This window comes from Lissotriton vulgaris, chromosome 12, assembly GCF_964263255.1.
Source record: "Lissotriton vulgaris chromosome 12, aLisVul1.2, whole genome shotgun sequence".
Classification (NCBI taxonomy): domain Eukaryota; kingdom Metazoa; phylum Chordata; class Amphibia; order Caudata; family Salamandridae; genus Lissotriton; species Lissotriton vulgaris.
Genome location: NC_141700.1, coordinates 442,704,104 through 442,727,331, shown reverse-complemented (window position 1 = coordinate 442,727,331; position 23,228 = coordinate 442,704,104). Strand labels below are relative to the sequence as shown.

At 35.6% G+C, this 23,228-nt stretch overlaps 10 non-coding genes across 10 annotated transcripts; all 10 read left to right on the top strand.

Annotated features, from left to right (window-relative positions):
• Positions 1-1,917: 1,917 nt before the first annotated feature.
• TRNAT-AGU (transfer RNA threonine (anticodon AGU)) lies at positions 1,918-1,991 on the top strand. Its single transcript has one exon. It is a non-coding gene; the product is annotated as a tRNA-Thr (tRNA).
• A 1,965-nt stretch (positions 1,992-3,956) lies between these two features.
• On the top strand, positions 3,957-4,030 carry TRNAT-AGU (transfer RNA threonine (anticodon AGU)). Its single transcript has one exon. It is a non-coding gene; the product is annotated as a tRNA-Thr (tRNA).
• Positions 4,031-11,094: 7,064 nt separating this feature from the next.
• On the top strand, positions 11,095-11,168 carry TRNAT-AGU (transfer RNA threonine (anticodon AGU)). The gene has a single exon. It is a non-coding gene; the product is annotated as a tRNA-Thr (tRNA).
• Positions 11,169-12,110: 942 nt separating this feature from the next.
• On the top strand, positions 12,111-12,184 carry TRNAT-AGU (transfer RNA threonine (anticodon AGU)). Its single transcript has one exon. It is a non-coding gene; the product is annotated as a tRNA-Thr (tRNA).
• Positions 12,185-13,639: 1,455 nt separating this feature from the next.
• Positions 13,640-13,712, top strand: TRNAT-CGU (transfer RNA threonine (anticodon CGU)). The gene has a single exon. It is a non-coding gene; the product is annotated as a tRNA-Thr (tRNA).
• Positions 13,713-16,327: 2,615 nt separating this feature from the next.
• Positions 16,328-16,400, top strand: TRNAT-CGU (transfer RNA threonine (anticodon CGU)). The gene has a single exon. It is a non-coding gene; the product is annotated as a tRNA-Thr (tRNA).
• Positions 16,401-17,344: 944 nt separating this feature from the next.
• TRNAP-CGG (transfer RNA proline (anticodon CGG)) lies at positions 17,345-17,417 on the top strand. The gene has a single exon. It is a non-coding gene; the product is annotated as a tRNA-Pro (tRNA).
• Positions 17,418-17,852: 435 nt separating this feature from the next.
• On the top strand, positions 17,853-17,926 carry TRNAT-AGU (transfer RNA threonine (anticodon AGU)). The gene has a single exon. It is a non-coding gene; the product is annotated as a tRNA-Thr (tRNA).
• Positions 17,927-18,363: 437 nt separating this feature from the next.
• On the top strand, positions 18,364-18,436 carry TRNAT-UGU (transfer RNA threonine (anticodon UGU)). Its single transcript has one exon. It is a non-coding gene; the product is annotated as a tRNA-Thr (tRNA).
• Positions 18,437-20,391: 1,955 nt separating this feature from the next.
• On the top strand, positions 20,392-20,464 carry TRNAT-CGU (transfer RNA threonine (anticodon CGU)). The gene has a single exon. It is a non-coding gene; the product is annotated as a tRNA-Thr (tRNA).
• Positions 20,465-23,228: the final 2,764 nt, after the last annotated feature.

Below are 23,228 nucleotides of genomic sequence, written 5' to 3'. Positions count from 1 at the left end.
CATTTGCAGGATGTTTGGACTCGGCTAGGAGAACCTTTGTATTAGAGATTTGTTAAGGTTAGCCAATAAACATCGTAATGGATAAATTAAAATTGTACATGATATGAAACTGTTATTTTAATGTTTTACTTTTGTTTCATATTTTAATAAATACGGCCGGAAGGGTGACTCCCTCCCGCCTTCCAAAAGTTCAAGAACTGTGTCCGTCTTCCCATCCTTGGGGATTGTGTTGGGAGGGGGTGACGGGTATCCCGGCCATATAATACTTGCGTAGTGATTGAGTATCTTTTCGTGTTTAAGATTACAATACATATAAAGAAGAATTTATAGCAGGAAACACATTTTCATCATCAACAATGAATTATTTATGCATTTTTTACTATCAACGTTGGTGCTGTGGCTTAGTGGTTAAAGTGCCTGTCTCGTAAACAGGAAATCTTGAGTTCAAATCTCAGCAGCAAATAACTGTTTTCTCCATGCTTTCCGAATAATTTTCATCAAACAAGTGTTGAATGCAATTTAAGAATAAACATCTGGTTCTATGAACTTTAGAATAAGTTATCTTAAAATTAAATAAAATGATTGGTATTGTGAAGATTTTTGTAGGAATGCATTGACTGAAATAGGGAAAACAAAATGACAAAGAACAAGATAGAGGTGAATGATCACTCTATTGTTGAATTCAAATAATCCATTCTTCAGCAAGGTATATTTTAAAATGATATGAATAGGGTAAACTTCAAATTAGAGAGGTGTTTTTGAATAAGTGAAGAGTCTTCATTCATCTTAAGTGTTTGAGTAGAGAAGTGTGTGAACTTAGAAACTAATATGAAAGTGAAAAAGCAATATTCTCTTGAACACCATAAAGAAAAGTGTTTCAAATTAAAGAATCAAGTGGGTGCTGTGGCTTAGCTGGTTAAAGCGCCTATCTAGTAAAGAGGAGATCCTGAGTTCAACTCTCAGCAGCGCCTTGCTTTTCTCATTGTTATATAACAAATCATTTTGATTAGGTCTTATTCCGATACAATTAAAATATAAAAGTCTGATTCATCTTACTGTTGAAAAGATCATCTTAAACCTTATAAAAACCCAAGTATTTTCAAGATTATATAATGAATACTGTTATTGCAAAATGAAAAAAAAGCCTTATCCATGAGAAAGACGTAGATGAACTTTCTACCTAGATTTGAGCAATAATAATACCTTCATGAAAAAAAATTGTAAAGAATTCAAGAAATGAAATTGGGTTTTATAAGAGTACCTGTTTATTAAAACATATTAATACTTGCGTAGTGATTGAATATCTTTTCTTGTTTAAGATTACAATATATATAAAGAAGAATTTATAGCAGGAAACACATTTTCATCATCAACAATAAATTTATTGTGCATTTTTTACTATTAACGTTGGTGCTGTGGCTTAGTGGTTAAAGCGCCTGTCTCATAAACAGGAAATCTTGAGTTCAAATTTCAGCTGCACCAAACTGTTTTCTCCATGCTTTCCGAATGATTTTCATCAAACAAGTGTTGAATACAATTTAAGAATAAACATCTGGTTCTATGAACTTTAGAATAAGTTATCTTAAAAATTAAATAAAATGCTTGGTATTGTGAAGATTTTTGTAGGAATGCATTGACTGAAATAGGGAAAAGAAAATGACAAAGAACAAGATGGAGGTGAATGATCACTCTATTGTTGAATTCAACTAATCCATTCTTCAGCAAGGTATATTTTAAAATGATATGAATAGGGTAAACTTCAAATTAGAGAGGTGTTTTTGAATAAGTGAAGAGTCTTCATTCATCTTAAGTGTTTGAGTAGAGAAGTGTGTGAACTTAGAAACGAATATGAAAGTGAAAAAGCAATATTCTCTTGAACACCATAAAGAAAAGTGTTTCAAATTAAAGAATCAAGTGGGTGCTGTGGCTTAGCTGGTTAAAGCGCCTATCTAGTAAACAGGAGATCCTGAGTTCAACTCTCAGCAGCGCCTTGCTTTTCTCATTGTTATATAACAAATAATTTTGATTAGGTCTTATTCCGATACAATTAAAATATAAAAGTCTGATTCATCTTACTGTTGAAAAGATCATCTTAAACCTTATAAAAACCCAAGTATTTTCAAGATTATATAATGAATACTGTTATTGCAAAATGAAAAAAAAAGCCTTATCCATGAGAAAGACGTAGATGAACTTTCTACCTAGATTTGAGCAATAATAATACCTTCATGAAAAAAAATTGTAAAGAATTCAAGAAATGAAATTGGGTTTTATAAGAGTACCTGTTTATTAAAACATATTAATACTTGCGTAGTGATTGAATATCTTTTCTTGTTTAAGATTACAATATATATAAAGAAGAATTTATAGCAGGAAACACATTTTCATCATCAACAATAAATTTATTGTGCATTTTTTACTATTAACGTTGATGCTGTGGCTTAGTGGTTAAAGCGCCTGTCTCATAAACAGGAAATCTTGAGTTCAAATTTCAGCTGCACCAAACTGTTTTCTCCATGCTTTCCGAATGATTTTCATCAAACAAGTGTTGAATACAATTTAAGAATAAACATCTGGTTCTATGAACTTTAGAATAAGTTATCTTAAAAATTAAATAAAATGCTTGGTATTGTGAAGATTTTTGTAGGAATGCATTGACTGAAATAGGGAAAAGAAAATGACAAAGAACAAGATGGAGGTGAATGATCACTCTATTGTTGAATTCAACTAATCCATTCTTCAGCAAGGTATATTTTAAAATGATATGAATAGGGTAAACTTCAAATTAGAGAGGTGTTTTTGAATAAGTGAAGAGTCTTCATTCATCTTAAGTGTTTGAGTAGAGAAGTGTGTGAACTTAGAAATGAATATGAAAGTGAAAAAGCAATATTCTCTTGAAAACCATAAAGAAAAGTGTTTCAAAATTAAGAAGCAAGTGGGTGCTGTGGCTTAGCTGGTTAAAGCGCCTATCTAGTAAACAGGAGATCCTGACTTTAACTCTCAGCAGCGCCTTGCTTTTCTCATTGTTATATAACAAATCATTTTCATTAGGTCTTATTCCGATACAATGAAAATATAAAAGTCTGATTCATCTTACTGTTGAAAAGATCATCTTAAACCTATAAAAACCCAAGTATTTTCAAGAATATAGAATGAATACAGTTATTGCAAAATGAAAAAAAAGACATATCTATGAGAAAGACGTGGATTAAATTTGTACCTAGATTTGAGCAATATTAATACCTTCATGAAAAAAAATTGTAATGTATTGAAGAAATGAAACTGGGTTTTATAAGAGTATCTGTTTATTAAAACATAATATTAATTGCTCAGTGATTGAGTATCTTTTTGTGTTTTAGATTACAATACATATAAAGAAGAAATTATAGCAGGAACACATTTTCATCATCAACAATAAATTATTTATTTATTTTTAACTATTAACGTTGGTGCTGTGGCTTAGTGGTTAAAGCGCCTGTCTTGTAAATAGGAATTCCTGAGTTTAAATCTATGCAGCACCTAACTGTTTTCTCCATGCTTTCGGAATAATTTTCATTAAATAAGTGTTGAATACAATTTAAGAATAAACGTCTGGTTCTATGAACTTTAGAATAAGATATCTTAAAAATTAAATAAAATGCTTGGTATTGTGAAGATTTTTGTAGGAATGCATTGACTGAAATAGGGAAAAGAAAATGACAAAGAACAAGATAGAGGTGAATGATCACTCTATTGTTGAATTCAACTAATCCATTCTTCAGCAAGGTATATTTTAAAATGATATGAATTGGGTAAACTTCAAATTAGAGAGGTGTTTTTGAATAAGTGAAGAGTCTTCATTCATCTTAAGTGTTTGAGTAGAGAAGTGTGTAAACTTAGAAAAGAATATGAAAGTGAAAAAGCAATATTCTCTTGAACACCATAAAGAAAAGTGTTTCAAAATTAAGAATCAAGTGGGTGCTGTGGCTTAGCTGGTTAAAGCGCCTGTGTAGTAAACAGGAGGTCCTGAGTTCAACTCTCAGCAGCACCTTGCTTTTCTCATTGTTATATAACAAATCATTTTCATTAGGTCTTGTTCCGACACAATTAAAATATAAAAGTCTGATTTATCTTACTGTTGAACAGACCATCTAAAACCCTTTAAAAACCCAAGTATTTTCAAGATTATAGAATGAATACTGAATGAATGAATTTATACCTAGATTTGAGCAATATTAATACCTTCATGAAAAAAATTGTAAAGAATTAAAAAAATGAAATTGGGTTTTATAAGAGTACCTGTTTATTAAAACATATTAATACTTGCGTAGTGATTGAGTATCCCAGCTAACTGGGAAGACTTTGTTGTGGACCTTGGCGCACTGTGGAAAGCTCTTGCACCCTTGAACGTAAGGATTACCCTAGCGCCTCGCCGGATCCGCTTCGCGGGTCCCGCAGCGCCTTGCTGACTTGGGAGCTGCCGGTTGTCTGTGGAAGCTTTGGGGAGTGCGGGGCAGGCGAGTGTGTCAGCGGGGCTGCGAGCATTGAGGCAGGGACTCCAGCGTCCAGGAGTCCCTGCGCGCCCAACTAGTCACACCTGGGCTGCTCTCCCCGCTGGCCACGCCCCCCGCCAACGGAGCCAAAAGTGGATCAAATCTTTGAGTCACTGGGACCCTCCAGCTAACTGGGAAGACTTTGTTGTGGACCTTGGCGCACTGTGGAAAGCTCTTGCACCCTTGAACGTAAGGATTACCCTAGCGCCTCGCCGGACCCGCTTCGCGGGTCCCGCAGCGCCTTGCTGACTTGGGAGCTGCCGGTTGCTGTGGAAGCTTCAGGGAGTGCGGGGCAGGCGAGTGTGTCAGTGGGGCTGCAAGCATTGAGGCAGGGACTCCAGCGTCCAGGAGTCCCTGCGCGCCCAACTAGTCACACCTGGGCTGCTCTCCCCGCTGGCCACGCCCCCCGCCAAAGGAGCCAAAAGCGGATCAAATCCTTGAGTCACTGGGACCCTCCAGCTAACTGGGAAGACTTTGTTGTGGACCTTGGCGCACTGTGGAAAGCTCTTGCACCCTTGAACGTAAGGATTACCCTAGCGCCTCGCCGGACCCGCTTCGCGGGTCCCGCAGCGCCTTGCTGACTTGGGAGCTGCCGGTTGTATGTGGAAGCTTCGGGGAGTGCGGGGCAGGCGAGTGTGTCAGCGGGGCTGCGAGTATTGAGGCAGGGACTCCAGCGTCCAGGAGTCCCTGCGCGCCCAACTAGTCACACCTGGGCTGCTCTCCCTGCTGGCCACGCCCCCCGCCAACGGAGCCTAAAGCGGATCAAATCCTTGAGTCACTGGGACCCTCCAGCTAACTGGGAAGCCTTTGTTGTGGACCTTGGCATACTGTGCACCCTTGAACATAAGGATTACCCTAGCGCCTCGCCGGACCCGCTTCGCGGGTCCCGCAGCGCCTTGCTGACTTGGGAGCTGCCGGTTGTCTGTGGAAGCTTCGGGGAGTGCCGGGCAGGCGAGTGTGTCAGCGGGGCTGTGAGCATTGAGGCAGGGACTCCAGCGTCCAGGAGTCCCTGCACGCCCAACTAGTCACACCTGGGCTGCTCTCCCCGCTGGCCACGCCCCCCGCCTATCTGCCCCCAAGTAGGCGTGGCAGTGTACATAGGTGAGCAGAGCTTCCGCTTCGCGGGAGCGTGCCGGGAGAAGCCCGGGACAAGGGCGGGACCGTCTAAAGCCGTCATAGGCCGGAGTAGGCCGGGCTGGGCCTACCCTCTTGTGTTGATTAGCAGCAAAATTACCGGTTGAATCACACCCTAAACCTACTGCCCAGGATGCCTTGACTCCCGCCCCGACAAAAGATACAGGAACTAATATTGCTAATGTTCCCCTTTCTGTTGTCCCGCTTGGAAACCTGGAATTTCTGTTAAGGTCTTTATTACTACTGATTAATGAGAGTATAAAAAAGATTGAGATCAGACTAACCATTCTGGAGGCCACACTAAGTAGCTTGAAAACTCCGGCTGGTCACCAGGGAAGGCACCCAGAGCCCACTTCCACCACATTAGCCTCCCATCAGCCCGTAAATAGTGCAGCAAATTCAGCCCCTTCACAAGCCGCGAACGCGGCGGTCCCGCAACAACCCTTGAGGACCAAGCCTGCACCAACTAAGTCCCTCAACTCTAACACGCACATTCCTCCTGCAGGCCCTGTTCTTCCGGCACAGCCGGTAGATAGTACCACATTGACTCCTCTAATGAAGCTTCTCCGAGACCACGTAGGCCTAACCTACCCCCAGAGACTAATGATTTCACTGTAGTCATGGCGGGTGTCCCCCCACTCGAAGTAGGTGAAACTGAGGACTTCTGTTCCCTGAAAAGTAGGGTAATCAGGTGGTTAAATATAAATAGACCCCTCCCGGTACACCTTAATAATGAAATCATAATGGTAAGAAGGGTGCCATGGGTGGGGAGAACACATAAATCCATAATAGGGGACTGCATACCGGTGAGCTTTAGGGACACAGGAACGGTGTCCTACATATGCCAAGGGAAGAATAGATCTAGGGAATCCACCATCCAAACCCTTTGTGTGTCTTTCTTTTTTCCCATTATCCCAGATCCATTGCAGCCGCCCCAAATTCATGACAACTGGGAGAGGGTTGGCAGGAGGGGGAGACACCATGACTTTAACCCAAGGCCAGTATTTGGCCAACCAGAACCACCCTCTCACACCTACAACCGGTTCGATTGTCTGAATGGTCTAGAGGGGGTAGATTGACAAACGGATAATGCCCCTCAGGGTTACATGGGAAAGGGTGCTTTGGCAGAGGTGTTGGAGGAGCAAAGCTCTCAGGCTCAGCAAAGTCTACCGAGTGGTGCTGGGAAATCGGTGTATGCTGAACCTAAGGCTACAGACATAGAATGTATAGGAGGGGGACATGGGCTGGACTCACAAGGGTCAGTGCAGGAGATACCACTAAGGCCCCAGGGGGGCTCAGAACAGACGGGGGAGGGAGTGAGACTGATCTCCTGGAATATAACAGGCCTGGCAGGCAAATTTAATAATAAGGAATGGGTTGACTTTATCAGAAGATTTCATGTTATATGTGTGCAGGAGACATGGGCCCCGGTGAATAATTATCACTTACAGGGGTACAAGTGTTTCTTTGTTCCCGCACGAAAAACCGGATCAGGGAGAGCAATGGGCGGATTGTCCATTTACGTAGATTTAGACCTCCCAGGCACCTGGTCTTCCCCAGATTGGAATTCACATGGGATTCAGGCAGTTCGGTTCCTCGGGAAGGGGTTAAGATTTACTGTTTTTAACATCTATAATACTGAGATAGCGGATAATCATATTCCGCTATTAGCTGAACTGGACTACAGGCTGGGACAAGAAACAACATTCCAAAATAATGGCCAGTCTCACGGGCTGCTATTAATGGGAGACTTTAACTGTCATCTCTGTCCGGCACTGGTTAAGGCCAATACAGACTGGTCACAATGCCCTAGGGAGAAGGGGCCGCATTTTTCTCACACGCCTACTGGGTCGGCTCTCAGTTTGCTTCGACTTAAGTACGACTTAGAGCATACCATTAACATGATAGGCTCACAGACGGATGGCACACTTACACCAACCTTCAAGGGCAGGGGTTGCTCATCTATTATAGACTATATTTTGGCTTCAAGATCCCTGATAAATAAAATAATTAGTGTAGGGATAGAATGGAGCAGTTTCAGCGACCACAACCCTCTTGTTTTGGAGCTTACGTATAGGGTGGGCGCTGGAATCAGAGTCCTTCGCACAATCGAGGAGAGGGTCACAGACCAAGGCAGGAGACTAAAATGGTCCAAAATAGACGGGGTAAAGTTTTACAAAACCTTGGGTGACAAGGGCAAATCGACCATTAACAACTGTTTATATCTAGAAGTCCAGGGATCAAGGTTATTGGAAGCATTTGACCAGATTGCTAACCTGATCGACGGCCTACTTAAGACCAGTGCGCCCACACGTATCCTGGCTAATCCCCGGTGGTTTGATAAAGACTGTTCTAAAGCACTGAGGGAGTTGAAATGCTGCCTTAAATTAAAACCAAGGGACCCTCAAAAAATCAAGGTGTGCAGAGAAAAATACAAAAAAGAGACCAAAAGGAGGAAACTTGCCCTGCAGGCAGAAGCATGGGCAGATTTAAGAGAGGCAGGGGAAAGAAAGGATTTAGCGGGTTTTTGGAGAATCATTAATAAACCGACCTTTCAAGAAAATGATTCCCCGGAGATAGGGGCTAACATCCTCCCGGAGCAGTGGGTCAACCATTTTAGGGGTTTATATAACCATGAGTCCGGTACCCCTGTAGAGTTACCGGTAACCCCAAGTCAGGTTCCCCCGGTAGTATTTACTCTCAAGGAGATAACTGCAGGGATGATTGGTCTGACTAAAAACAAAGCCCCGGGCTGGATGGAATTCCCCCTGACCTGTTTCTAAGCAACATAGAATTATGGGCCCCTCTGATGACCAGGGTTATAAACACTGCTACAACCTGTGGCCTGCCACCATCTTGGTCTAAAGCAATTATTGTGCCGATTTTCAAAAAGGGCAATAGGGACGACCCTAAGTGCTATCGGCCTATTTCCCTGATTGATGTATCGGCCAAACTTTTGGGTAGGGCAATCCTTCACAGACTGTCCGAGTGGACCGAAGAGAATAACACCTTCTCGGACACTCAATACGGGTTCAGGACAGGGAGGTCCACCAGTGACCAATGCCTGAACCTTTATATGCTGACTGCAAAATATACTTTGGCCAGTGATGAACCAATTTATATGGGATACATGGATTTGGCAGCAGCATTTGACCATGTCAATAGAGGAAAACTGTGGGATATGATGTCAAGTATGGGGATTGAGAGTGGTTTAATCACCATATTAAGGGAATTGCATAGCGACACCACTGCCAAGGTTCGATTCAATAGGGAGGGAGGATTGTCTGACTCTTTTCCCTGTAAGAGTGGAGTCAGACAAGGTTGCATTCTTGCCCCTTTTTTGTTTTCCCTTTATATTAACAACCTGGAGCAGTTTCTGTTGGGTTTAAAGGCAGATTCCCCAAGGGTCGGGCCGCGTCATATTCCTGTTCTGCTCTACGCAGATGACGCGGTCTTGCTTGCACGTACACCCCAAGCCTACAAATCCTGATAGACGGGTTTGTTAAGTTCATGGGTGCCCTGGATCTCTCTGTTAACCTGGGTAAATCGTATGTGCTCCTGGCTGGTAAAAAAACTTCCTCTAAATTTACTTATACAATAGGCACCCATACTTTAGAGGAGGTTAAAACGTTCTCTTATCTTGGAGTAACCTTTGATGGCGCTTTGCAGTTTAACTCCCTGGTGGCGGAACGTTGTAGTAAAATGATTGCCTCCAATGGGGCAATAGCTAGCTATGGCAGGAGACTAGGCAGATGGAGCCCGGAACAAGTGATGAACTTGTACAGCTCCGTATCATGCTCCAAAGTAATCTATGGGGCTGAAGTATGGGGCTTTGTGAACACCACTAGAATCCAACAGGAAGAAAACAAATATCTGAAATCTATCCTGAGGGCACCACCCAGTACCGCTGGAATCACAGCTCATAGGGAGCTAGGGAGGCCATACTTGGATGACCTGATAAAACTCAGGCCAATTGTGGCCTGGTTAAAAATATGGGTTAATCCAGATGCGCATCTCAGCAGAGAAATTCTATTGGACTGCTTGGATAGGGACAAATGCATGCGCATTCCCTGGCTCAAATACGTAAAAAACACCCTTGAGGAATTAGGTTCTGGAAACCTCTTCACGAACCCTACAACAATTTCAGCCCAGCACAAGAAACAAGTAGGGGAAATTTTCCTAGAGCGGAAAAGCCAGTGCAGAGCTGAGGCTGAAGGAGTTAAAAAGACTGTGAGGGCTCATAACCTGGTGAAGAGTGTGGAGGGTATGGAGCCTTATCTGTACCTCGTGCACAACGCACAGGATAGATTTCTAATGTGTCGTTTTAGACTGAATTTACTTCCTTTTATGTTGGCTTCACCTGCAGGTTTCACCACATCAATCGAGCAGAAGGGACCCTGCAGCTGCGACAACAGGTCTCCGCAGGATTCCCTTCACTTTGTTTTGCTTTGTCCCTATTTTTCTATGCCCAGGCACAGATTTCTTGTAAATATTTTAAAAAAAGCCCAACAGTAACATGCCAGGGATGCATTAGTCTTTTTGCAAAAAGCCTCTGAACCCCTAACCTTGTGCTGTATTATGAATTTCATTAAGGTGGCGGTCCGACTAAGGCTGACTAGGGGAGAGGAATGAAATGTCTTGGATTTTCTATTTTAAAATTGTGGATCTGTATGTCGGTATTTCCATTTGTATTAACTTTGTGTATAAGGATCTTGATTAATGTTTAATGACTTTTTTATCTATGTATATATATGTGTGCTTTTATGGTGTTTTTTAATCACCGAAAAAAGATTCTTAAAAAAAAAAAGAGTATCTTTTGATGTTTAAGATAACAATATATATATGAAGAAGAATTTATAGCAGGAAACACATTTTCATCATCAACAATAAATTATTTATGCATTTTTTACAATTAATGTTGGTGCTGTGGCTAAGTGGTTAAAGCGCCTGTCTCATAAACAGGAAATCCTGAGTTCAAATTTCTGCAGCACCTAACTGTTTTCTCCATGCTTTCGGAATAATTTTCATCAAACAAGTGTTGAATACAATTTAAGAATAAACATCTGGTTCTATGAACTTTAGAATAAGTTATCTTAAAAATTAAATAAAATGCTTGGTATTGTGAAGATTTTTGTAAGAATGCATTGACTGAAATAGGGAAAAGAAAATGACAAAGAACAAGATAGAGGTGAATGATCACTCTATTGTTGAATTTAACTAATCCATTCTTCAGCAAGGTATATTTTAAACTGATATGAATAGGGTAAACTTCAAATTAGAGAGGTGTTTTTGAATAAGTGAAGAGTCTTCATTCATCTTAAGTGTTTGAGTAGAGAAGTGTGTGAACTTAGAAAAGAATTTGAAAGTGAAAAAGCAATATTCTCTTGAACACCATAAAGAAAAGTGTTTCAAAATTAAGAATCAAGTGGGTGCTGTGGCTTAGCTGGTTAAAGCGCCTGTCTAGTAAACAGGCGATCCTGAGTTCAAATCTCAGCAACGCCTTGCTTTTATCATTGTTATATAAGAAATCATTTTCATTAGGTCTTATTCCGATACAATTAAAATATAAAAGTCTGATTCATCTTACGGTTGAACAGATCATCTTAAACCTTATAAAAACCCAAGTATTTTCAAGATTATAGAATGAATACTGTTATTGCAAAATGAAAAAAATACATATCTATGAGAAAGACGTAGATGAAATTTCTACCTAGATTTGAGCAATATTAATACCTTCATGAAAAAAAATTGTAAAGAATTCAAGAAATGAATTTGGGTTTTATAAGAGTACCTGTTTATTAAAACATATTAATCCTTGTGTAGTGATTGAGTATCTTTTCGTGTTTAAGATTACAATATATATAAAGAAGAATTTATAGTAGAAAACACATTTTCATCATCAACTATAAATTATTTATGAATTTTTGCTATTAACGTTGGTGCTGTGGCTTAGTGGTTAAAGCGCATGTCTTGTAAATAGGAAATACTGAGTTTAAATGTCAGCAGCACCTAACTGTTTTCTCCATGCTTTCGGAATAATTTTCATTAAACAAGTGTTGAATACAATTTAAGAATAAACGTATGGTTCTATGAACTTTAGAATAAGTTATCTTAAAAATGAAATATAATACTTGGTATTGTGAAGATTTTTGTAGGAATGCATTGACTGAAATAGGGGGAAAAATGACAAAGAACAAGATAAAGGTGAATGATCACTCTATTGTTGAATTCAACTAATCCATTCTTCAGCTAGGTATATTTTAAAATGATATGAATAGGGTACACTTCAAATTAAAGAGGTGTTTTTGAATAAGTGAAGAGTCTTCATTCATCTTAAGTGTTTGAGTAGAGAAGTGTGTGAACTTAGAAAAGAATATGAAGGTGAAAAATCAATATTCTCTTGAACACCATAAAGAAAAGTGTTTCAAAATTAAGAATCAAGTGGGTGCTGTGGCTTAGCTGGTTAAAGCGCCTGTCTAGTAAACAGGAGATCCTGAGTTCAACTCTCAGCAGCGCCTTGCTTTTCTCATTATTATATAACAAATCATTTTCATTAGGTCTTATTCCGATACAATTAAAATATAAAAGTCTGATTCATCTTACTGTTGAACAGATCATCTTAAACCTTATAAAAACCCAAGTATTTTCAAGATTATAGAATAAATACTGTTATTGCAAAATGAAAAAATACATATCTGTGAGAAAGACGTAGATGAAATTTATACCTAGCTTTGAGCAATATTAATACCTTCATGAAAAAAATTGTAAAGAATTCAAAAAATGAAATTGGGTTTTATAAGAGTACCTGTTTATTAAAACATATTAATACTTGCGTAGTGATTGAGTATCTTTTGATGTTTAAGATAACAATATATATAAAGAAGAATTTATAGAAGGAAACACATTTTCATCATCAACAATAAATTATTTATGCATTTTTTACAATTAATGTTGGTGCTGTGGCTTAGTGGTTAAAGCGCCTGTCTCGTAAACAGGAAATCCTGAGTTCAAATTTCTGCAGCACCTAACTGTTTTCTCCATGCTTTCGCAATAATTTTCATCAAACAAGTGTTGAATACAATTTAAGAATAAACATCTGGTTCTATGAACTTTAGAATAAGTTATCTTAAAAATTAAATAAAATGCTTGGTATTGTGAAGATTTTTGTAGGAATGCATTGACTGAAATAGGGAAAAGAAAATGACAAAGAACAAGATAGAGGTGAATGATCACTCTATTGTTGAATTTAACTAATCCATTCTTCAGCAAGGTATATTTTAAACTAATATGAATAGGGTAAACTTCAAATTAGAGAGGTGTTTTTGAATAAGTGAAGAGTCTTCATTCATCTTAAGTGTTTGAGTAGAGAAGTGTGTGAACTTAGAAAAGAATATGAAAGTGAAAAAGCAATATTCTCTTGAACACCATAAAGAAAAGTGTTTCAAAATTAAGAATCAAGTGGGTGCTGTGGCTTAGCTGGTTACAGCACCTGTCTAGTAAACCGGAGATCCTGAGTTCAAATCTCAGCAGCGCCTTGCTTTTCTCATTGTTATATAACAAATCATTTTCATTAGGTCTTATTCCGATACAATTAAAATATAAAAGTCTGATTCATCTTACTGTTGAACAGATCATCTTAAACCTTATAAAAACCCAAGTATTTTCAAGATTATAGAATGAATACTGTTATTGCAAAATGAAAAAAATACATATCTATGAGAAAGACGTAGATGAAATTTCTACCTAGATTTGAGCAATATTAATCCCTTCATGAAAAAAAATTGTAAAGAATTCAAGAAATGAAATTGGGTTTTATAAGAGTACCTGTTTATTAAAACATATTAATCCTTGTGTAGTGATTGAGTATCTTTTAGTGTTTAAGATTACAATACATATAAAGAAGAATTTATAGTAGAAAACACATTTTCATCATCAACAATAAATTATTTATGCATTTTTTTACTATCAACGTTGGTGCTGTGGCTTAGTGGTTAAAGCGCCAGTCTCGTAAACAGGAAATCCTGAGTTCAAATCTCAGCAGCACCTAACTGTTTTCTCCATGCGTTCCGAATAATTTTCATCAAACAAGTGTTGAATTCAATTTAAGAATAAACATCTGGTTCTATGAACTTTAGAATAAGTTATCTTAACAATTAAATAAAATGCTTGGTATTGTGAAGATTTTTGTAGGAATGCATTGACTTAAATAGGGAAAAGAAAATGACAAAGAACAAGATAGAGGTGAATGATCACTCAATTGTTGAATTCAACTAATCGATGCTTCAGCAAGGTATATTTGAAAATGATATGAATAGGGTAAACTTCAAATTAGAGAGGTGTTTTTGAATAAGTGCAGAGTCTTCATTCATCTTAAGTGTTTGAGTAGAGAAGTGTGTGAACTTAGAAAAGAATATGAAAGTGAAAAAGCAATATGCTCTTGAACACCATAAAGAAAAGTGTTTCAAAATTAAGAATCAAGTGGGTGCTATGGCTTAGCTGGTTAAAGCGCCTGCTAGTAAACAGGAGATCCTGAGTTCAACTCTCAGGAGCTCCTTGCTTTTCTAATTGTTATATAACAAATCATTTTCATTAGGTCTTATTCCGATACAATTAAAATATAAAAGTCTGATTCATCTTACTGTTGAACAGATCATATAAACCTTATAAAAACCCAAGTATTTTCAAGATTATAGAATAAATACTGTTATTGCAAAATGAAAAAATACATATCTATGAGAAAGACGTAGATGAAATTTGTACCTAGATTTGAGCAATATTAATACCTTCATGAAAAAAAAATGTAAAGAATTCAAGAAATGAAATTGGGTTTTATAAGAGTATCTGTTTATTAAAACATATTAATACTTGCTCAGTGATTGAGTATCTTTTCGTGTTTTAGATTACAATACATATAAAGAAGAAATTATAGCAGGAAACACATTTTCATCATCAACAATAAATTATGTATGCATTTTTAACTATTAACGTTGGTGCTTTGGCTTAGTGGTTAAAGCGCCTGTCTTGTAAATAGGAAATCCTGAGTTTAAATGTCAGCAGCACCTAACTGTTTTCTCCATGCTTTCGGAATAATTTTCATTAAACAAGTGTTGAATACAATTTAAGAATAAACGTATGGTTCTATGAACTTTAGAATAAGTTATCTTAAAAATTAAATAAAATGCTTGGTATTGTGAAGATTTTTGTAGGAATGCATTGACTGAAATAGGGAAAAGAAAATGACAAAGAACAAGATAGAGGTGAATTATCACTCTATTGTTGAATTTAACTAATCCATTCTTCAGCAAGGTATATTTTAAACTGATATGAATAGGGTAAACTTCAAATTAGAGAGGTGTTTTTGAATAAGTGAAGAGTCTTCATTCATCTTAACCACATGGCTGCTGGGCGTTTCCCCCCCCCCCCGTGCTGGAAAATGCAATTTTAGTGGCTCCATGACGAGCTCAGCTCGTCATCAGCACACAACACCCATGGGTGATGACGAGCTGAGCTCGTCATCAGCATCGAAAGGGTTAAGTGTTTGAGTAGAGAAGTGTGTGAACTTAGAAAAGAATATGAAAGTGAAAAAGCAATATTCTCTTGAACACCATAAAGAAAAGTGTTTCAAAATTAAGAATATAGTGGGTGCTGTGGCTTAGCTGGTTAAAGCGCATGTCTAGTAAACAGGAGATCCTGAGTTCAACTCTCAGCAGCGCCTTGCTTTTCTTATTGTTATATAACAAATCATTTTCATTAGGTCTTATTCCGATACAATTAAAATATAAAAGTCTGATTCATCTTACGGTTGAACAGATCATCTTAAACCTTATAAAAACCCAAGTATTTTCAAGATTATAGAATGAATACTGTTATTGCAAAATGAAAAAAATACATATCTATGAGAAAGACGTAGATGAAATTTCTACCTAGATTTGAGCAATATTAATACCTTCATGAAAAAAATTGTAAAGAATTAAAAAAATGAAATTGGGTTTTATAAGAGTACCTGTTTATTAAAACATATTAATCCTTGTGTAGTAATTGAGTATCTTTTCGTGTTTAAGATTACAATACATATAAAGAAGAATTTATAGTAGAAAACACATTTTCATCATCAACAATAAATTATTTATGCATTTTTTACTATTAACGTTGGTGCTGTGGCTTAGCTGGTTAAAGCGCCTGGCTAGTAAACAGGAGATCCTGAGTTCAAATCTCAGCAGCGCTTTGCTTTTCTCATTGTTATATAACAAATCATTTTCATTAGGTCTTATTCCGATACAATTAAAATATAAAAGTCTGATTCTTCTTACGGTTGAACAGATCATCTTAAACCTTATAAAAACCCAAGTATTTTCAAGATTATAGAATGAATACTGTTATTGCAAAATGAAAAAAATACATATCTATGAGAAAGACGTAGATGAAATTTCTACCTAGATTTGAGCAATATTAATACCTTCATGAAAAACATTGTAAAGAATTAAAAAAATGAAATTGGGTTTTATAAGAGTACCTGTTTATTAAAACATATTAATCCTTGTGTAGTAATTGAGTATCTTTCCGTGTTTAAGATTACAATACATATAAAGAAGAATTTATAGTAGAAAACACATTTTCATCATCAACAATAAATTATTTATGCATTTTTTACTATTAACGTTGGTGCTGTGGCTTAGTGGTTAAAGCGCCAGTCTCGTAAACAGGAAATCCTGAGTTCAAATCTCAGCAGCACCTAAATGTTTTCTCCATGCTATCCGAATAATTTTCATCAAACAAGTGTTGAATTCAATTTAAGAATAAACGTATGATTCTATGAACTTTAGAATAAGTTATCTTAAAAATGAAATATAATACTTGGTATTGTGAAGATTTTTGTAGGAATGCATTGACTGAAATAGGGGGAAAAATGACAAAGAACAAGATAAAGGTGAATGATCACTCTATTGTTAAATTCAACTAATCCATTCTTCAGCAAGGTATATTTTAAAATGATATGAATAGGGTAAACTTCAAATTAAAGAGGTGTTTTTGAATAAGTGAAGAGTCTTCATTCATCTTAAGTGGTTGAGTAGAGAAGTGTGTGAACTTAGAAAAGAATATGAAAGTGAAAAAGCAATATTCTCTTGAACACCATAAAGAAAAGTGTTTCAAAATTAAGAATCAAGTGGGTGCTGTGGCTTAGCTGCTTAAAGCGCCTGTCTAGTAAACAGGAGATCCTGAGTTCAACTCTCAGCAGCGCCTTGCTTTTCTCATTATTATATAACAAATCATTTTCATAAGGTCTTATTCCGATACAATTAAAATATAAAAGTCTGATTCATCTTACTGTTGAACAGATCATCTTAAACCTTTTAAAAACCCAAGTATTTTCAAGATTATAGAATAAATACTGTTATTGCAAAATGAAAAAATACATATCTGTGAGAAAGACGTAGATGAAATTTATACCTAGATTTGAGCAATATTAATACCTTCATGAAAAAAATTGTAAAGAATTCAAAAAATGAAATTGGGTTTTATAAGAGTACCTGTTTATTAAAACATATTAATACTTGCGTAGTGATTGAGTATCTTTTCGTGTTTAAAATAACAATATATATATAAAATAGAATTTATATCAGGAAACACATTTTCATCATCAACAATAAATTATTTATGCATTTTTTACAATAAATGTTGGTGCTGTGGCTTAGTGGTTAAAGCGCCAGTTTCGGAAACAGGAAATCCTGAGTTCAAATCTCAGCAGCACCTAACTGTTTTCTCTATGCTTTCCGAATAATTTTCATCAAACAAGTGTTGAATTCAATTTAAGAATAAACATCTGGTTCTATGAACTTTAGAATAAGTTATCTTAAAAATTAAATAAAATGCTTGGTATTGTGAAGATTTTTGTAGGAATGCATTGACTTAAATAGGGACAAGAAAATGACAAAGAACAAGATAGAGGTGAATGATCAATCTATTGTTGAATTCAACTAATCCATGCTTCAGCAAGGTATATTTTAAAATGATATGAATAGGGTAAACTTCAAATTAGAGAGGTGTTTTTGAATAAGTGAAGAGTCTTCATTCATCTTAAGTGTTTGAGTAGAGAAGTGTGTGAACTTAGAAAAGAATATGAAAGTGAAAAAGCAATATGCTCTTGAACACCATAAAGAAAAGTGTTTCAAAATGAAGAATCAAGTTGGTGCTGTGGCTTAGCTGGTTAAAGCGCCTGTCTAGTAAACAGGAGATCCTGAGTTCAACTCTCAGGAGCTCCTTGCTTTTCTAATTTTTATATAACAAATCATTTTCATTAGGTCTTATTCCGATACAATTAAAATATAAAAGTCTGATTCATCTTACTGTTGAACAGATCATCTTAAACCTTATAAAAACCCAAGTATTTTCAAGAATATAGAATGAATACAGTTATTGCAAAATGAAAAAAATACATATCTATGAGAAAGACGTAGATGAAATTTGTACCTAGATTTGAGCAATATTAATACCTTCATGAAAAAAAATTGTAAAGAATTCAAGAAATGAAATTGGGTTTTATAAGAGTATCTGTTTATTAAAACATATTAATACTTGCTCAGTGATTGAGTATCTTTTCGTGTTTTAGATTACAATACATGTAAAGAAGAAATTATAGCAGGAAACAAATTTTCATCATCAACAATAAATTATGTATGCATTTTTAACTATTAACGTTGTTGCTGTGGCTTAGTGGTTAAAGCGCCTGTCTTGTAAATAGGAAATCCTGAGTTCAAATCTCAGCAGCACCTAACTGTTTTCTCCATGCTTTCCGAATAATTTTCATCAAACAAGTGTTGAATTCAATTTAAGAATAAACGTATGATTCTATGAACTTTAGAATAAGTTATCTTAAAAATGAAATATAATACTTGGTATTGTGAAGATTTTTGTAGGAATGCATTGACTGAAATAGGGGGAAAAATGACAAAGAACAAGATAAAGGTGAATGATCACTCTATTGTTGAATTCAACTAATCCATTCTTCAGCAAGGTATATTTTAAAATGATATGAATAGGGTAAACTTCAAATTAAAGAGGTGTTTTTGAATAAGTGAAGAGTCTTCATTCATCTTAAGTGTTTGAGTAGAGAAGTGTGTGAACTTAGAAAAGAATATGAAAGTGAAAAAGCAATATTCTCTTGAACACCATAAAGAAAAGTGTTTCAAAATTAAGAATCAAGTGGGTGCTGTGGCTTAGCTGGTTAAAGCGCCTGTCTAGGAGATCCTGAGTTCAACTCTCAGCAGCGCCTTGCTTTTCTCATTATTATATAACAAATCATTTTCATTAGGTCTTATTCCGATACAATTAAAATATAAAAGTCTGATTCATCTTACTGTTGAACAGATCATCTTAAACCTTATAAAAACCCAAGTATTTTCAAGATTATAGAATAAATACTGTTATTGCAAAATGAAAAAATACATATCTGTGAGAAAGACGTAGATGAAATTTATACCTAGCTTTGAGCAATATTAATACCTTCATGAAAAAAATTGTAAAGAATTCAAAAAATGAAATTGGGTTTTATAAGAGTACCTGTTTATTAAAACATATTAATACTTGCGTAGTGATTGAGTATCTTTTGATGTTTAAGATAACAATATATATAAAGAAGAATTTATAGAAGGAAACACATTTTCATCATCAACAATAAATTATTTATGCATTTTTTACAATTAATGTTGGTGCTGTGGCTTAGTGGTTAAAGCGCCTGTCTCGTAAACAGGAAATCCTGAGTTCAAATTTCTGCAGCACCTAACTGTTTTCTCCATGCTTTCGCAATAATTTTCATCAAACAAGTGTTGAATACAATTTAAGAATAAACATCTGGTTCTATGAACTTTAGAATAAGTTATCTTAAAAATTAAATAAAATGCTTGGTATTGTGAAGATTTTTGTAGGAATGCATTGACTGAAATAGGGAAAAGAAAATGACAAAGAACAAGATAGAGGTGAATGATCACTCTATTGTTGAATTTAACTAATCCATTCTTCAGCAAGGTATATTTTAAACTAATATGAATAGGGTAAACTTCAAATTAGAGAGGTGTTTTTGAATAAGTGAAGAGTCTTCATTCATCTTAAGTGTTTGAGTAGAGAAGTGTGTGAACTTAGAAAAGAATATGAAAGTGAAAAAGCAATATTCTCTTGAACACCATAAAGAAAAGTGTTTCAAAATTAAGAATCAAGTGGGTGCTGTGGCTTAGCTGGTTACAGCACCTGTCTAGTAAACCGGAGATCCTGAGTTCAAATCTCAGCAGCGCCTTGCTTTTCTCATTGTTATATAACAAATCATTTTCATTAGGTCTTATTCCGAAACAATTAAAATATAAAAGTCTGATTCATCTTACTGTTGAACAGATCATCTTAAACCTTATAAAAACCCAAGTATTTTCAAGATTATAGAATGAATACTGTTATTGCAAAATGAAAAAAATACATATCTATGAGAAAGACGTAGATGAAATTTCTACCTAGATTTGAGCAATATTAATCCCTTCATGAAAAAAAATTGTAAAGAATTCAAGAAATGAAATTGGGTTTTATAAGAGTACCTGTTTATTAAAACATATTAATCCTTGTGTAGTGATTGAGTATCTTTTAGTGTTTAAGATTACAATACATATAAAGAAGAATTTATAGTAGAAAACACATTTTCATCATCAACAATAAATTATTTATGCATTTTTTTACTATCAACGTTGGTGCTGTGGCTTAGTGGTTAAAGCGCCAGTCTCGTAAACAGGAAATCCTGAGTTCAAATCTCAGCAGCACCTAACTGTTTTCTCCATGCGTTCCGAATAATTTTCATCAAACAAGTGTTGAATTCAATTTAAGAATAAACATCTGGTTCTATGAACTTTAGAATAAGTTATCTTAACAATTAAATAAAATGCTTGGTATTGTGAAGATTTTTGTAGGAATGCATTGACTTAAATAGGGAAAAGAAAATGACAAAGAACAAGATAGAGGTGAATGATCACTCAATTGTTGAATTCAACTAATCGATGCTTCAGCAAGGTATATTTGAAAATGATATGAATAGGGTAAACTTCAAATTAGAGAGGTGTTTTTGAATAAGTGCAGAGTCTTCATTCATCTTAAGTGTTTGAGTAGAGAAGTGTGTGAACTTAGAAAAGAATATGAAAGTGAAAAAGCAATATGCTCTTGAACACCATAAAGAAAAGTGTTTCAAAATTAAGAATCAAGTGGGTGCTATGGCTTAGCTGGTTAAAGCGCCTGCTAGTAAACAGGAGATCCTGAGTTCAACTCTCATGAGCTCCTTGCTTTTCTAATTGTTATATAACAAATCATTTTCATTAGGTCTTATTCCGATACAATTAAAATATAAAAGTCTGATTCATCTTACTGTTGAACAGATCATATAAACCTTATAAAAACCCAAGTATTTTCAAGATTATAGAATAAATACTGTTATTGCAAAATGAAAAAATACATATCTATGAGAAAGACGTAGATGAAATTTGTACCTAGATTTGAGCAATATTAATACCTTCATGAAAAAAAAATGTAAAGAATTCAAGAAATGAAATTGGGTTTTATAAGAGTATCTGTTTATTAAAACATATTAATACTTGCTCAGTGATTGAGTATCTTTTCGTGTTTTAGATTACAATACATATAAAGAAGAAATTATAGCAGGAAACACATTTTCATCATCAACCATAAATTATGTATGCATTTTTAACTATTAACGTTGGTGCTTTGGCTTAGTGGTTAAAGCGCCTGTCTTGTAAATAGGAAATCCTGAGTTTAAATGTCAGCAGCACCTAACTGTTTTCTCCATGCTTTCGGAATAATTTTCATTAAACAAGTGTTGAATACAATTTAAGAATAAACGTATGGTTCTATGAACTTTAGAATAAGTTATCTTAAAAATTAAATAAAATGCTTGGTATTGTGAAGATTTTTGTAGGAATGCATTGACTGAAATAGGGAAAAGAAAATGACAAAGAACAAGATAGAGGTGAATGATCACTCTATTGTTGAATTTAACTAATCCATTCTTCAGCAAGGTATATTTTAAAATGATATGAATAGGGTAAACTTCAAATTAGAGAGGTGTTTTTGAATAAGTGAAGAGTCTTCATTCATCTTAAGTGTTTGAGTAGAGAGGTGTGTGAACTTAGAAAAGAATTTGAAAGTGAAAAAGCAATATTCTCTTGAACACCATAAAGAAAAGTGTTTCAAAATTAAGAATCAAGTGGGTGCTGTGGCTTAGCTGGTTAAAGCGCCTGGCTAGTAAACAGGAGATCCTGAGTTCAAATCTCAGCAGCGCTTTGCTTTTCTCATTGTTATATAACAAATCATTTTCATTAGGTCTTATTCCGATACAATTAAAATATAAAAGTCTGATTCATCTTACGGTTGAACAGATCATCTTAAACCTTATAAAAACCCAAGTATTTTCAAGATTATAGAATGAATACTGTTATTGCAAAATGAAAAAAATACATATCTATGAGAAAGACGTAGATGAAATTTCTACCTAGATTTGAGCAATATTAATACCTTCATGAAAAAAATTGTAAAGAATTAAAAAAATGAAATTGGGTTTTATAAGAGTACCTGTTTATTAAAACATATTAATACTTGCGTAGTGATTGAGTATCTTTTGATGTTTAAGATAACAATATATATAAAGAAGAATTTATAGCAGGAAACACATTTTCATCATCAACAATAAATTATTTATGCATTTTTTTCAATTAACGTTGGTGCTGTGGCTTAGTGGTTAAAGCGCCTGTCTCGTTAACAGGAAATCCTGAGTTCAAATTTCTGCAGCACCTAACTGTTTTCTCCATGCTTTCGGAATAATTTTCATCAAACAAGTGTTGAATACAATTTAAGAATAAACATCTGGTTCTATGAACTTTAGAATAAGTTATCTTAAAAATTAAATAAAATGCTTGGTATTGTGAAGATTTTTGTAGGAATGCATTGACTGAAATAGGGAAAAGAAAATGACAAAGAACAAGATAGAGGTGAATGATCACTCTATTGTTGAATTTAACTAATCCATTCTTCAGCAAGGTATATTTTAAACTGATATGAATAGGGTAAACTTCAAATTAGAGAGGTGTTTTTGAATAAGTGAAGAGTCTTCATTCATCTTAACCACATGGCTGCTGGGCGTTTCCCCCCCCCCCCGTGCTGGAAAATGCCATTTTAGTGGCTCCATGACGAGCTCAGCTCGTCATCAGCACACAACACCCGTGGGTGATGACGAGCTGAGCTCGTCATCAGCATCGAAAGGGTTAAGTGTTTGAGTAGAGAAGTGTGTGAACTTAGAAAAGAATATGAAAGTGAAAAAGCAATATTCTCTTGAACACCATAAAGAAAAGTGTTTCAAAATTAAGAATATAGTGGGTGCTGTGGCTTAGCTGGTTAAAGCGCATGTCTAGTAAACAGGAGATCCTGAGTTCAACTCTCAGCAGCGCCTTGCTTTTCTTATTGTTATATAACAAATCATTTTCATTAGGTCTTATTCCGATACAATTAAAATATAAAAGTCTGATT